At 41.9% G+C, this 16,050-nt stretch overlaps 1 pseudogene; it reads right to left on the bottom strand.

Moving 5' to 3' along the window:
• Positions 1 to 6,242: 6,242 nt before the first annotated feature.
• Positions 6,243 to 7,739, bottom strand: LOC138491625 (heat shock cognate 71 kDa protein pseudogene; annotated as a pseudogene).
• Positions 7,740 to 16,050: the final 8,311 nt, after the last annotated feature.

The following is a 16,050-nucleotide window of genomic DNA, read 5'->3' as shown; positions in this document are numbered from 1 at the left end:
TAGAGAGAAGTATACAGGAAGCACAAGACAATTTTCTGCCACTGAAGAATGTCCAGTTAATAGTAACATCCAGGACAGAAACTTATATAAATCGGGCTAAGTTGTTGTTCACAGTAGGAAATAAGAAAAATTGAGTTAGCTACTGTGGTGTGTTTTCAAGTATTTGTATAACTTGAAGTGTGTGTGGTGAAATCACCACTTTTAAACATTGTATATCTTTTATGTGGTGTAAATGCATTTTTTAGAAAAATGTTTTTTGATACTTGTGCTGTTTAGCAAATGAGTTAAAATATGATATTTTAAATGTTGGATATATGTCATTCATTAGACTTTACACAGCCCATATTTGTTTGAGTGGCTGATTGATCAGGTTTCAGGTTGCTGAGGGTAACATGTTGTGTTAAATAAGTATGTATATGTCCCTTCTTTTGATTTAATAGATAGTATATCCCCACTTGGTAGGAGGGATTTTCACCTTAGTGTGGGGCAACCCGCAAATGAAATAATGCATAGCATTAGTTTGACCATGTTTGGATGTGCTATCAGGTCCTGTGTGGAACAGCATATCTTTTCTTCTATTGTACTACTTAGGTCTTTTAAAGCTTTCATTCGGTAATGGCCCAACATGTAACGCTCATAATCGCGATGGACGAAATTTCAGACTTTTTTTTAACACCCCCTTACACCACATATATATGTGGGGGGTATGTGATATTATTGTAATATGGGGTGTTGCAGAGGGTCCCCCGCATATGTATGTGGTGTAAAGGGGGTTAAACATCCTCCAACCCCCATATTACTATAATATCACATACCCCCCGCATGTATATGTGGTGTAAGGGGGGTGTTAAAAGAAAGTTGGCATTTTCAGTCGTCGCAATTATGCAGTCGCAGTGGTCACATAGATCCCTCTCATTCTAGTATAACACTGTTTAATGTAAAAAGTTTTAAAGCCTACAAATAAGGAATATTCCACTGGGGATAAGATCTTACACAAGAGCAATAGTATTCTCCAGTGTGCTCATGATTTTAATGATTTTAGTGATTTTAATGAGACTAGGACCAGTTCATATCGCACAGTGACTCCTGGGAAGCTCATTGTTAGATTTAATAGACATTTCCAGTGAGGCGGAAGTGTTTTGTGGTGTGAGCCTCATAACTGATTACTGCATTCTGGTGTAAAGACGTGCTCTTTGCTTGCTCCAACATACACTGTGTCCTGTGTTACTGTGCCTTTCAAGAAGGAGGCTTATAAGTTGACGCTTATTATAAAAGATTCCACCAGTCTTGTGTTGTAGATCCTTATGTATTGTGACTTTTCATAAATGACATGCACTTCATTTTTTTATGAGCCCTTATTTTTCAACAATTGCTCTTCACAGGGCATACATTTTCTTGAGCCACTAGCCAAATCCTCAATCGTCTGACTTAACTTATATGCTTTTCTCAATTCAATGATTTTAATTCATCACATTGCAAGTCAAATTACAACCATCTAAATAATGTAATATATAAATGTCATGTTGTCGTGGAGTTAACATTAGTGTTAGGGGATGGCTCCTCTCTAGAGAGCCACCACCCTGCAATTAAAACACTTTGGGCCTCATTATAAGGCTGGCACTCCCGGAATGAAGGGGGCAGGTCCAGCAACAGCCCCCTTCATTCCGAGATCGCCGATTACAAGCTTCCCATCGTGGGACCCGGATCGCACGTCTGGTAAAACCAGGCGTGCTTTCCGGGTCCCGCGAGGGGAAGAGGGAAGGAATAACGGGCCAGATGTAATCTGCCCGTTATTACCTCCCTCCCCATTCCCATTGAGCCCTATGTGGGCTCAAATGGGTATGGGGATGGGTTCCTGCAGGGAGGAATTACCGGGTCCTCCTATGTCGGAATAACCCGGTAAGTCCCCATTGCAGGAACCTGGTAATGGAGGCCGGAACGGAGGCAGCCATGGAGCTAATAGCTCCATGGCTAACTCCATTCTCGTAATGAGGTCCCTTGTTTTCAATTATACTTTTTCACATTTAACCTTTATTACAAACATTCGCTCACATTTCATACAACACCCAAACTTATTTCATTCCTCTTTCACTCTATTTAAGACCAATTTCTAAGGAATTTCATCAGGGGAACACTAATTTGCACTTCCACGATATATTTACACGCATTTAATAATGACACTTCCGGTTTATAGTCATAGGGCCTCATTACACGGATCCCTTTGCGGGTTGGGGGATTTAACGCCTGCTTTTTGCAGGCGTTAAAATCCAACCCGCTAAGGGACCTCGGAGCTAATTACGGCACCGCAAAATTGCGGTGCCGTAATTAGCGCCTTCCCATTCCCATAGAGCCCTATGGGGCAGAAATGGGAATGGGGAAGGGCAATGGTGGAAGGGGGATTTACCGCCCCTCCAACCTTGGAACGGGGAGGTAAATCCCCTTTCCGCCAAGGCGGTGCCGGTATTTTACCGGCATGAGCCATGGAGCTAATAGCGCCATGGCTCACCGCCTACCGGGTAATGAGGCCCATAATGTCGAAAACATAATACCGAAATACAAAAATGTCGAAAAAAAATGTCGAAAACAAATATGTTGAAAATATATAAATATAATAGGAAAAGTCAAATAGTCGAAACAAAAATGTCGAAAAAAAAGTCGAACAATAGTACTAACATACCGATGTGAAGTATTGGTAATCGTCCGTTTTTATGGGGGGTTACCCCCCAACCTCCCTTTACCTCTACGCCGAAACTCACCCACCCCCCTCTCGACCACCAACACATAACCATTTGCCAATCTGTAAATAAAATACATTATGACTAAGCCGTATTAATAAAACTTTCAACACAAGTAACCCCGATTTGTGGCATTTTTTGAAAGAATTAAACAATGAACAATCACATCAGGAATTTCGAGTCTCACAAGCGATTTCACTTGCAAACACAGAGTTAAAAAAGAAAACATACAGAGACTATGAACACCGCCTTGAGCAAATAGTACGTAATTTTAATGTAAATGACAAAGACAACTACCTAGATTCAATAGCGTATAATTTAAAATGTTAACAATACTCACGTTTTTGAGGAATCACCAATCCACCATGAAAAATCCAAGCAGTAACTGTAAAAAGCACCAAGCAGCAAAATCCAAGGAACCCAAAATCCAAAAAGCAATCCAGGGAAAAATACCATCCAAAAAAAAATCCACATGTGCAATCTATAACAGTGAAATCCGGAAAGGAAAACAAGTTGAAAATCCAAGAAAGCCCAGGAAAAAAAATCCACGATCCAACCCGAAAAAAAATCCATAGCTCGGAAAAACCAATACATCCATCGAATCCAGTAAAAAAAAATCCATTGTATCCATGGAAAACGGTAAAAATCCTTGAAATCCAAAAAGAAATCCACACGAAAGCATGGAGACCCGAACGCGATGGAAACGCTGCAAGAATGAACTTTAAAAATGGCGCCTACACATACTTAGAGTTACGCAACCTTACGTAGAATTCAATTACCATATATAAACAAAATGAACAATCTCATTTCTTAAACAATAGCGCCATCTATTGGAGAAAAAGTATGCTAAATGTTCAACGTTAACAGTTTGCAATTTGTTATTTATTTATTTAAAATTCAAATTTAAAATAAATATGTATTTATTTAACCTATATATATATATATATATATATATATATATATATATATATATATATATATATATATATATATATATATATATTAAAGCTAGGTATTACATGGAATATACTATTAATGTTCAAAAATACTTAATAAAACATGGTTAATAATATCAATGTTCAAAAATGCTTAATAAAACATATATAAACACTTACATTGTATTAACATGAATTAAAAAAATCGAAAAAAAATTGACTTTTTTGTAATTCGACATTATCATTTTCGAATAAATATTTTTGACATTTTGACTTTCGAAAATATTGCATTCGAAAATATGACTGGACACCGACACTTCCTTGCATCAATATTCTGTTAGCTTCCTGTTTCCTGTCTCACAGGAAGATGTGTAAGCTCAGTGGCACTCATCCACTGCCTCTGGAAGACACTCTCTTCTGTCATCATCAATTAAAGGATCAACAACACAACAAGGAACAGGTTTATAAGTCAAGTCACAAGCGAAGCGTGTCGAAGTGAGGCGGATGTGTTTCATGGGGAGACGGATACAGTAAGTTGTTGTTCAATCAATCCTTTCAGCCTCAGTTTGGTGTGTAAGCAAAGGCCACAAAGATCCTAAACAAAATTTCATACTGTTTGCTTTATTTACTCTTACATGACTGTTCTGATGAAGTAGTTAGTGCCTCGCCTTATAAATGTAATTCAGATGCATGTATTCTTTGTTAGGCATAGAGCACATAGGACTTCAATGTGAGTAAGAAATCTATGATTGAATTATCGTTTGCGCTTTACAGCATTCATTTTTTTGGGTGCCAAATACATTTATGGTTGTGTCAAACGCACCAAATTCAGTGATTTTATCAGGAGTTTCGAGTGACAGCTGGTAGATTACTTTTGAGCTCGACACACTGAATTGGATTTCATAACTAGTTTTCTTATTGGTTGATCTTTCCCCTTGTGCATTTGTGACTGAACTTCAATAAAATAAAGGCAACTGGTCTGCCTGTGGCCTGAGTACCTTTGAATTCCAATTTGCCAGATTGTTTTTTGCTTTTTATTTTATGGGAATATCTATTTGAAGCACCATAGATTCTGATTCACTTTGACATTTCTTTTGTGTGTGATTTCGGGTTCTCTATGGTAGTGGCCCTGAGAAGTGGAAAGAGCTTCATGGAGCCAGTATCGTGTCCTGCCAATTCCACAATTAAATCAAACAATCACTCAGCAGTGTTGGGTATTTTGTGGATATTTGGGGCTTTGCAGTATTTTCTTACCGCCAAAATACCTTTAGCAATAATCACTCTCTGTATTCATATTGGGTCACACATGACAATAATACATTGCATTATTTCAGAATTCAGACCTCTTTAGATGGTATGCGCGGTAGTTTGCGTGGTTGGTTGGTATAGTGGTTGGTTTATTTGTGGCCCCAATATCCAACGTCCCTTGTTTTTTATCTAGATTGTTCTTGATCACTAGAGAGACCTCGGGCCTACATTTTAGGGATACCACACTTTCAGTGTTAGTGTTGTGTGCCACCATGGGCAATTGTGGTATTTTTGTGGTAATTTCCACTACCTCATATACGGTAGGGAACTATGTCCAGAGAGTATCTCTTCCCGTTGACTCATGTACCTCCAACAGGCTATGCTACAAACAGTCACTCACAACTGTCCATACTGAATAGAATCATGCATACATCTGCTTTAAAAAGACAATTGCACTGTTTAAAAATCTACCCACGTTTAAACCTTTCCCCATGCAAAATGAAAGAGAAAAATAATACACACTAGCTATCTGTTTTCAAATATTTTTGTATTATAGAAATTTCATTTAAGCACAGTTTAACTTTTTTTACAGAAATAAATAAAATGGTACAACATTATTTGTGATAAAATGAACAGAGAGCTGCGAGAATATATTCAATTGGTAACATTAAATATGCTGATAAGAGACTGATACTCCCTCTAATACACTGACTGAACAGCTTCGCGCACTTTCGCACAGCTCCCACTCGCTTCTGTAATTACCTTATCTGTTCAGCAGAAGTTTTCTCCGGCTATTCTCTTTCTGAATTTGGCTCCCTTGAAGATCAACCCCAGTGAAAACAAGCATCTGCCGTTCTCAAACCGAGGTTATTGCCTGGAGCTCTCAGCTTTTGCAGCAGGAATGCCCCAGCCAGGAAAGAGATCCTTCTCCCAGCTCTGCAAGATGTCGACTGTCTTCCCCCTCCTCTCAAGCTTCCCCAGCAAAGTTCTAATCACAGCCTCTAGCATGATACTTGCTATGACGCTGCTCCAATCAGAATCAATCATGTCATCTCCTCCCTCACTACACAATGGCTCACTTCTACAGTGGCAATTGTAACAAACTGATTTCCTGCTCCTTCGAGCTCTTTGCTTCCTGTAGTTTTGTGGACAGAGCAGCAGAGAAAAAAATGAATGTGCGTTTAAATGTTCACTTTCAGAGTAGGCCTAATTATTATTATTATTTTTTTTTTGCCAATTAAATAGATTTTATTTGTCAGGACTCAATGTTTTACAGTACGAATAAAGTAAAGTGCAATGCTGTTCTCATGCCTCCCCAGATTCAAGTACTCTGAAATTGAAATGCCCAGAAAGTGCACAGCAGCCTCCATGTGGAATTGTGTCTGAACAGCCACTGTTACAAAATGTGTCCTTGGATCGACCACGACGACAAAACCCGCTGGAAATGTTTCCATCTTTAATCGACTTCTTCAGTGGTGGGGCCGGATGAGCCACCACTGCTAGCTGGATCCCCGCCAGCTCCGGGGAAGCCACCAGGCATGCCACCTGGCATTCCACCTGGCATACCACCAGCACCCTGGTACAGCTTGGTAATGATCGAGTTGCACACTTTCTCCAGCTCCTTCTGCTGATGCTCAAACTCCTCCTTCTCAGCAGTCTGATTCTTATCCAGCCAGGCAATGATTTTGTTGCATTTCTCCAAGGTCTTCGTCTTATTGTCATCGCTGATCTGCCCTTGCAGCTTCTCGTCCTCCACGGTGGCCTTCATGTTGAATGCATAAGATTCCAGGGAATTCTTGGAGGATACCTTATCCCGTTGCTTTTCATCCTCAACTTTGTATTTCTCGGCTTCCTGGACCATGTGCTCAATATCTTCCTTGCTCAATCGGCCTTTGTCGTTCGTGATGGTGATCTTGTTCTCCTTGCCAGTGCTCTTGTCCACAGCAGACACGTTCAGGATGCCATTGGCATCGATGTCAAACGTTACCTCGATCTGAGGCACCCCGCGTGGCGCTGGAGGAATGCCGGTCAACTCAAACTTCCCCAGGAGATTACTGTCCTTGGTCATAGCCCTCTCGCCTTCATAAACCTGAATCAGCACTCCAGGCTGGTTGTCCGAATAGGTGGTGAAGGTCTGGGTCTGTTTGGTGGGAATGGTGGTGTTTCGTTTAATTAATACCGTCATGACTCCGCCAGCTGTCTCAATACCCAATGACAAGGGGATGACATCAAGCAACAAGAGATCCTGTACATTCTCAGACTTGTCTCCCGACAAGATGGCCGCTTGCACAGCTGTACCGTAGGCCACAGCCTCATCAGGGTTAATGCTCTTGTTCAGCTCCTTCCCGTTGAAGAAATCTTGCAGCAGCCTCTGGATCTTAGGAATGCGATTGGACTCTCCTACCAGTACAATATCATGTATCTGGGCCTTGTCGAGCTTGGCATCGCGGAGAGACTTCTCCACTGGGTCCAGGGTTCCTCGGAACAAGTCTGCGTTCAGCTCCTCAAAGCGGGCCCTGGTGATGGAGGTGTAGAAGTCGATGCCTTCGTAGAGAGAGTCGATCTCAATACTGGCCTGGGTGCTGGACGACAGGGTGCGCTTGGCGCGTTCACAGGCAGTGCACAGACGGCGGACCGCCCGCTTGTTATCGATGATGTCCTTCTTATGCTTGCGCTTGAACTCGGCCACAAAGTGGTTAACCATTCGGTTGTCGAAATCTTCACCACCCAAGTGGGTCTCTCCGGCAGTGGACTTAAAGATCCCATCTTCTATTGTGAGGATGGACACATCAAAAGTGCCACCACCAAGGTAAAAGATTAACACGTTTTATTAGTGGGTTATGTTAAATGAAGTTTTATTAGTCAGGCTAGTTGTTAATAAGGTTAGTTATTAATTTTCAAATGTGTCTCTTGCAACATAGGCATTTCAGGTGAAAAATAGTGTGCCTTTTGAATGTGCAGATGTGTGCTTTTAACTGTAAAATGGATTTGCATCTTATATGTAAAAATCGTTTTTGACTGAATAGCCTGTCTTTACTTATATGTCCATGTTACTCTGGCAACACATATAGCAATGCACCACACCCGTAGTGGTGCTGCATAAAAAAATGCTACCTGTGCAGTAATGCCGTACTCTGTGCTGTAACACGCCAAATATCCTTACAGCAGGCATGCAGCAACAGAAGCACAAGCACTCAGACACTGAATCAAATACTGCAAACTTATGCAATTATAAAGTGGGTAGCCCTGCATTGTTGACTCTTGGTTCTAGGAACTCTAGGGAAATGCCCAACACGTCTATTTATGTGCATAATGTGAGTGAAGCAAATGGTGCGTCTACTCCTCACGTGTCAAATGTTTATGTGGAGGGTGATTGCTCGTTGCCTATGACAGAAAATGTCTTATGTGTATTGAAGCACTTTGATCCGGAGGACTTACTACATTGTAAGGACACCCATTTTTTTCTGATGTCTCTCTTTTAGCTCTAGTTGTGTTCTCTGAACTAGGAAAATGTGTGCATCTGTCTTTGAGGGCACCTACTCCCCATTGTATGCTACCATCGACATTAAAGAAGTCTGTTTACATAATCACCTGACCTCTCTGCCCACCAGTCCTGGAGGACTGCTTTTGGAGAAATTAACAACGCACTGTACACTTTCTGGTTCCGCGGACCTACACTTAAATCACCCTTTGCGAGACCCAAGTGTAAAGAGTCTGCCACAATCTGGAGGGCCTATTGATCCAATTGACCGATCAGAATTACATGAATAGGTTCAGCATACAGACAGAGGTGCACTGCTTTCAACTCCCAATAAATCCAATATTCACCAACAAGAAACTTCACCTATTGACATATGTTCCTTCCCTGTTCTTAGCAGGATTCTTAATTTGTTGGACAAAGGTCATGATACCACTCATTTTCAAACGTGTGAATTTAATCTGTCATTGAAGGCGCTACAGGCCAAGATTAACTTGTTCAAGGGCTTCATTTTGGCTTGAAGCTCTAAAATGGTTAACAGTCAGGAGGAATCTGCACCCAACAGCGTGCATATGAAATCAGTATACTCCCAGACCGAATCTGGGAGTGCCAGGGTCCATCCTTCATCACACTTACCTCCTATTGTGAATCCCATTTTGGGTGATCTACAGGAGCGTGTCCACTCCTCCAAGGGGTTTGGTGTGGTGTTGGATTCAGGCATTCAGGCCAATTAAATCAGAATTTAATTGTGGCATAGATCCCTCAGCAGACACTATCAAGCAATCTGGGACATTACAGTCTCCAATGCATATCAAATATCCATATTGCAGAAGAATGTGCAGAGTCTTCTGGTTAGAATAGATGGAGGATTTTCTGATCAATTGTCTAAGGTGAATTGTACTGTTAATCATTCTGACTTTGCCATGTCTGAGCCTAATAGCCCGACACCCCTCGTAGACTGCATGGTGAAGGATCATGAAATGTTTCAGTTTATCCAACTTATCTCGACATACAAGAAGATACATTAGTTAATATCATCACAAAGCTTAAGGACTTGCATACCCCAGGGTCGGATGGAATCCCAAATGTAGTTTCTAAGGAACACCCTGAACTATGGGCAAAAATATTGAAATCTCTTTATACACATATTGAAGAGACAGGCTCCATTCCCGTCAGTTGGCCCAAATCAGTACTTGTTCCAGTCTGTAGAAAAGGGCAATAGTTTGGAACCAACCAACTATCATCTTCTGGCTATGATTGATATTAGCTAGAAGATTTTTGCCAGTATTTTATTAGGAAAAATAAGGACATGGGTCAAAAACAGTGCCTTGGTGTAAGGCGCTCTATAAATAAACAAATCAATCAATCAATCAATCAATCAAAAACAGTAAATTATTTAGTCCATACCAGTTAGGATTCTGGAAAAATTATAGCACCATATCTACCATTTGCATGCTCTAATATTTGAGTGAGGAGTACAGTAATAAAGATGGAAAAAATGTTTACTGCTGTCACATTGATTTTGTAAAGCTTTTGATCTTATATCAAGACCATTACTTTGGGAAAAACTCAAACATTGGGGAATTGACCCCACTTTACTTTACTATATACAGCAGCTGTGCACTAACACCTCAGTCACAATAAGATTGAATTCTGTATGTGCTCATACCAATTATTACCATACTAATTGGGGCTTGAAACAAGACTGTTTTCTGGGTCTTATATTATACAATCTTTACACTGCTGACCTACAACACGTACTGCGACAAGCCCTCAATTTTCCACCTAAGATAAATGGTGAACACATGTCTGTCGTATGTTGAGGCATAATATTGTACGGTCAGACCCTGATCGGACTACAGAGAACAATAGATGCACTAGTAGCACATATGCTAAAAAGTACCTCTTGGTTATTAATACTTCTAAGACTAAGACCATGTGCCTGAGCAAATGTACCCCAGAGAAAAATCTGTTTGTATGCAAATTGCAAAATGCTGCCTAGAACGTACAATTGTTTTCACTTACCTAGGCTTCCCTGTGAAAATAAGACCTCCACCATCATATTATGCTGAGGACGCTATGGTAAAACTTGGAAAAGTGGTTAATCCTAAAAAAAACGACATTGTGCTCCATGGTGGATACAACATTGAGCTTTTTTTAGAGGTTTATAATATCAGTATCATTCCTACCATTCTATATGCGCTTGATGCGCTATATAGCACTCATGTTTGTTGATTAGACAAACTCGAAGGTAAATTACTTCGTATGGTGATAAACCTATCCAATTCGGTGCCGGTAGAGGCGCTCAAATTAGAATTTGATCTGCCATCCTTAGTTTCAATATAGAATGTAAGGAGAACACTGTTGTGTGGAAAACTTATGAAAACAAGCTGTGACTCCAGTGATTTATTGCAACTTTTGGGTAAAATAATTGATGACGAAGGGAAAAATTGTTTTATAACAGAATTAAAATAATCGACTAAGACATATTTAGGACTTCTTAATATTTGGCCTCATATTTTTGAATCTTCGTACAATTGCGAGATGATAAAAAACACATCGAATTTGTGGGGTAGAGCTAATAATATAGATAGGCTGCATGTGAGGAAAAGATACAGTCAATACTCACATCAAAGCTTCCCTTTTTACGCACCTAGTAGCTACTTGACAAAAACATGTACCATTGAGCTAAAACGTTTTATATTGCATTTGCAGTTACATTGAATCCCCACAAAAGAACTTTTGGACATATGGCAAACCACCCCATTAATGGCAAGCTTATGCTGTCTTTGCCACAAGGAAGTCGAGTCCGCTTGACATATATTAACGGCTTGCCCAGATATGGGAACTTGTTACATTTAAGGCTACTTGCGATATGTCTCGATCGCCCAAAGTATTTCACACAACCAATTTTGGTCAACAATAATTGGGGCAAACTCGATAGTAATCACTGCAGCAGCCTTTGCGGTTTGGAGAGAGGCTTTGAGGAGATTTGATGAAATTGTTTAGCCAAACTCAATATTGAACAAATTGGTACCTGATTTGTTTTTATGCAATGTAAATAATGTAAATATGTTTGGTGCCTTCTTCTCTTTACTATACCATATTTAATTGGTATGATGATTGCGATGAAATGTGTTTGATTTTTTTGTCAAACCTTTTATGCTGTTTTCAACTCTGATGACATGATTTTTTCTGGTATTTAATTGATTGATGTGCTTAAAGTTATGCAAATAAACTAAATGCACAATAAACAAAAATGAAGTGCTTGAGTTAGATAATATAGCATCCTCAAATAAGGCTCAAGAGGAGTTGTCCCAACTACATCTGTGGTTTTCTCTTCCAAAAGTATTCAGCGTAAGGAGGGTACTGCTGGGAGGAAAGCAAACAGGAATTCTAAAAATATGCAGTCAATACAAATTGGCATAATTCCGCAAATAATTCATTACAAAATCTGCCTATGGAGAGTGCTACCGTAGATCTGAACTCCTTGAGCAATAGAATGAATATTGAGTTAAAGAAAGAGGGTAAATCTAAGGGGGTGGTATCCGCTAAAGACTCCCAACTAGATATTAAAGAGCTGCAATCTCCTATAGCAGACAAGATTCCAATCCTGAGGACTGCTGTTCAGACTAATGCCCCACAAATAAGCAACACTTTTTCTAAGTCTGAGCTTTTATCTTCATTACCACAGATAGTATCAATTGGCTCACTCCAAACTAAATTGACTGCCTTCTTTCCAAGTATTGACAAAAATCTTAAAGGTTTGGTCCTAAAGCGGATGTTATCTAGTAAATCGGCTGTTAATTCTGGTCCGGCTTCTCCATTAAAAGTGCCGGCTTTGGGCAGATTGGGGCTGATTACTGCTCTCCCTCTGATGAATGCAGCGGTTTCTGTAACAACTGAAGTGACCCCCCCCCTAGCAAAATATTAGACATTGGGCCTCATTACACAGTAGGTGGTAGCCATGGCGCTATTAGCGCCATGGCTACCCCCTACCGCCGTCGGAGTCTGGGTTCCCGGAATAGGGACTTACCGGTCTATTCCGACCTTTGCGGGACCGGTAAGTCCCCATTCCGGGAACCATTCCCCATTCCCATTTGAGCCCTGTAGGGCTCAATGGAATGGGGAAGGAGCTAATAGTGGTACCATTATTATCTCTGAGGTCCCTCAGCGGGAACCGTCCATAACGCCTGGGCAGACCACACGTTAAGGACAGAACCTGCTGAGGGACCTCGTAGTAGGGCGGTAGGGGATTACCAGCACCGGTGTAATGACACCCATTGACTGATAAGGGTCATTACTGTTCTAAGTATCTGGGATGGGAAACTGATATCAAACAGAATGTTTCTCTCAGATTTAATAGATCAAAGCTGCTGGATTTATTTAAATCAATTCCAGTGCTTAGATCTCTCCACTCTAATGATATTGAAAGGATTACCCTACCTGTAAACAATAATAATCACATGTTGTGCTGTGTTCAATCAGAGATAATTGCAAATCTTATCTTTGAGCAGCGCTGTGATTTACAGTATTGGGTTATGAGCGACATGCTATTGATTCAAATTTGTATCACATTGTACACAACCTTCCATTGTAGCATTGAAGGATGTGCAGGCAGTTAACTCTGCCTCTCTATTAGTCAATTCAAGGATGACTCTGCAGTCAGGTTTGTCAAAGGAAGGTCAGGACTGGTCTTGGATTGAGGCTACATTATAAACGTTCTGCGCTATTAAGCAGGGCTTGTCACATCCCTAGCCTTTGGTCCTCTCTTCAGGCCAAGCCTACCCCCACACTGCCACCCACCTTTTCAGTCATTCAACTGATGAAGCGTGTGTCAGTTGAGGCTTTTGCTGCCTCTTTCTCTTTTCCTCCTGCACCTCTGGCTGACTAACACCCTGGCACAGCCCTCTCCATGCTTCACTCTGCTATCTCCCACATTCCTGATGCACTTGCCCCTGTCATGAGGATTCACTTGAAGCCTAAAGCCAAGTGCAACTCCTTGTTCAACTCAGACCTCATCACCCTTAAACGCGAGTTTAGGATGGCTGAGAGGAAATGGATGGCATCTTGTACATCCTCTGACAAACTGGCCTGCTACCTACTCCAAAGAAGCGAGCTCACATACAAGCCTGTGTCTCTGCGGCATCTAACAATTTGGCTGAACTCTTTAATATCTGTAAGGAGGTGGCCAATCCTGCAGCAGTCTCTACCTCTCCTGTTCTGTCCCAGGCCCTCTGTACAGCCCTGGCTTCTCACTTCATCTCTGAAACTCATTACATTATGTCCACCCTCTCAGCCTCTCCTGCTTCTCCCTCCAGCCTCCCCTCTTACTCCGGCCCCTGGTGGCCACCCCCACTCCCTTCTGTGCCTTTCCTCTCTTCTCCCCTGATGAGGTTTCTAGACAAGTCCGATCTCTGAAAACCTCATCAAAACAGGTTCTTCCCTGTTCTTCCAAAACCATTAAGGAGCACATTGACACCCTTGCCCCTGACTTAGCCGACTTCCGCAAACACTCTTTTGTCCCTGGAACCTTCCCTTCCCCCTTAAGCACACTCTTGTACATCTGCTTCCCAAGAAACCCTCAGCCGACACCTCACTTCTGGGTAACTATTACCTGATCTGTATCACTGCTTTCCTGTGGAAACCCCTTGAAAAGCTGGATATCTCCCAGCTTAATCTTCCCACTGAATTTGTTGGTTGTCTCTATGACCATCAGTCTGGCTTCAGAACAGCCAGAAGCATGGAAACTGCTCTCCTGAACATCAGAGAAGACCTGCTCTATAACCTTGATTCTAATCTTCCCTCTGTCCTCATCCTTCTTGATTTCTCCCCTGCCTTTGGCACGGTCAACCATTCTGTGCTGCTCAATTGGCTCTGTGTTAACCTGGGTATCACTGATCAGGTTTGGCTAACCTCTTTCCTCTCTGACTGACCCTCCCAGGTCTAACTTGGTTCCTTCCTCTCCTATATCTCTCTCTCCACACGTGTTGTTCCCCGGGGGTCTAACCTTTCTTCCTGGTTGTTCAACCAATACTTAGCATCTCCCGCTCACCGCATCGCAGCACTCTGCTTCAACTTCCAATGCTATGCGGACAACACCAAGACTATTTTTAGGCTCTCCTCGCCACCTCCTCTCTTTCCCTCATCTCCGACTGCCTGTCTGCAATCCAAGAATGGTGCGCTGCCAATGATCTCTGCCTGAACTATAGTAAGATTGAGATCCTCCTCATTGGTGCTCCTTAGCTCCTACACCTCTCTTTCTCTGCACTCTCTGGCTGGCCTCCCTTGGCCCTCTTCCTGCTCCCACCTGTGAGGCTTAGAACCTTGGGTTATCTTCGACTCTAGCCTCTCCTTCTCTCCTCATATCTCTGACGTCTCTAAAAAGTCAAACTACCAACTTCAGCTCCTCAGAGGTATTCTTCACATCCTATCCTTCCCCAGGAAGCTCACTGTCTCTAGAGCTCTGTTCCTCTCTAGGCTTCTCTACTGTAACAGGCTATTTTTAAATGTGACTGCTTCTACTCTCCGTCCTCTCCAAATCATCCAGAACAGGACTGCGAGACTTGTCCTAGGCCTCAAGCCCAGGGATTGTATCTCTCCAGTACTGAAATCTATCCATTGGCTCCCAGTGGCTCCAAGGATCATATTGAAGACCCTTTACATTGTCCACAAGGCCTTCTGGGGCCTGGGATCAAAATATCTCTAGCGTTCTCTTCAGAAGTATCTACCAACACAAGCTCTTCGCTTTTACACTTCCAACTCCTTGAGTATTACTTGCTTATCAAAGCAAAGAGCTGGAGGCAGATCTCTCTCTTCGGCTGGTGCCTCACTCTAGGACAGCCTCCCTGCCTCTCTGAAACATGAGCAGAACCATCTCAGGTTCCGGAAGCTGCTCAAGACCTTCCTCTTTGCTTCAGCCTTCTCTCTACTCTTTCTTGCTGATCTCCTGTCTGTCACTGCACTGGTTACCTGGCCACCCTCAGAACCTTGTTCCCAGGTTCCTGCTCCCCAGTTGTTTGTTTGTTTGTTTTATTATTTATATTGCGCACCAGACTCGGGGGTATACGGGCGCGAAGGCATAAGGAGGGTTGTTCAGATTATATTCCAGGTTACAGATTAAACATAGGGGTACAGCTACGGTTACAATGCTGTAGATATGTATTGTCAAGGATCACAGATGTATATACAGTAAGTTTACAAGAATGCAGGTATGACATGGAATATATATATATATACATACACAAATATGCAGAAAATACATGGGATCCTAGATGTCAGAGGGGTTAGGCATCATGGTCTTTGAGCCATTGAATCAGGTTGGATCTGAATTGTCGGTAGGGGAGATCTTCCCTTAGGGCAGGGGGAAGGGAGTTCCAATATGGTGCTGCTTTAACAGCAAAGCTGCTCCCACCAGATTTAGTGAGTTTGAATCTGGGTACTAACAAAAGGTTGCAGTTGGCTTTTCTTAGGGGGCGAGAGGCTGTTTGTCTGGTGAATTTTGGTGAATCTGTCTATAAGGTATTGCGGGGCTGCGTGATTAAGACATTTGTGTGTAAGGGATGCTGTTTTGAGGAGGATTTTGTCATTTGTGGTAAGCCAGTTAGTAGATCTCCTGAGGTCTGATATATGGGCGTTTTTGGGGAGGTTTAGG

This window comes from Ambystoma mexicanum, chromosome 10, assembly GCF_040938575.1.
Source record: "Ambystoma mexicanum isolate Mex_15411 chromosome 10, UKY_AmexF1_1, whole genome shotgun sequence".
Classification (NCBI taxonomy): Eukaryota; Metazoa; Chordata; class Amphibia; order Caudata; family Ambystomatidae; genus Ambystoma; species Ambystoma mexicanum.
This window is presented reverse-complemented; position numbering and strand designations above follow the sequence as displayed.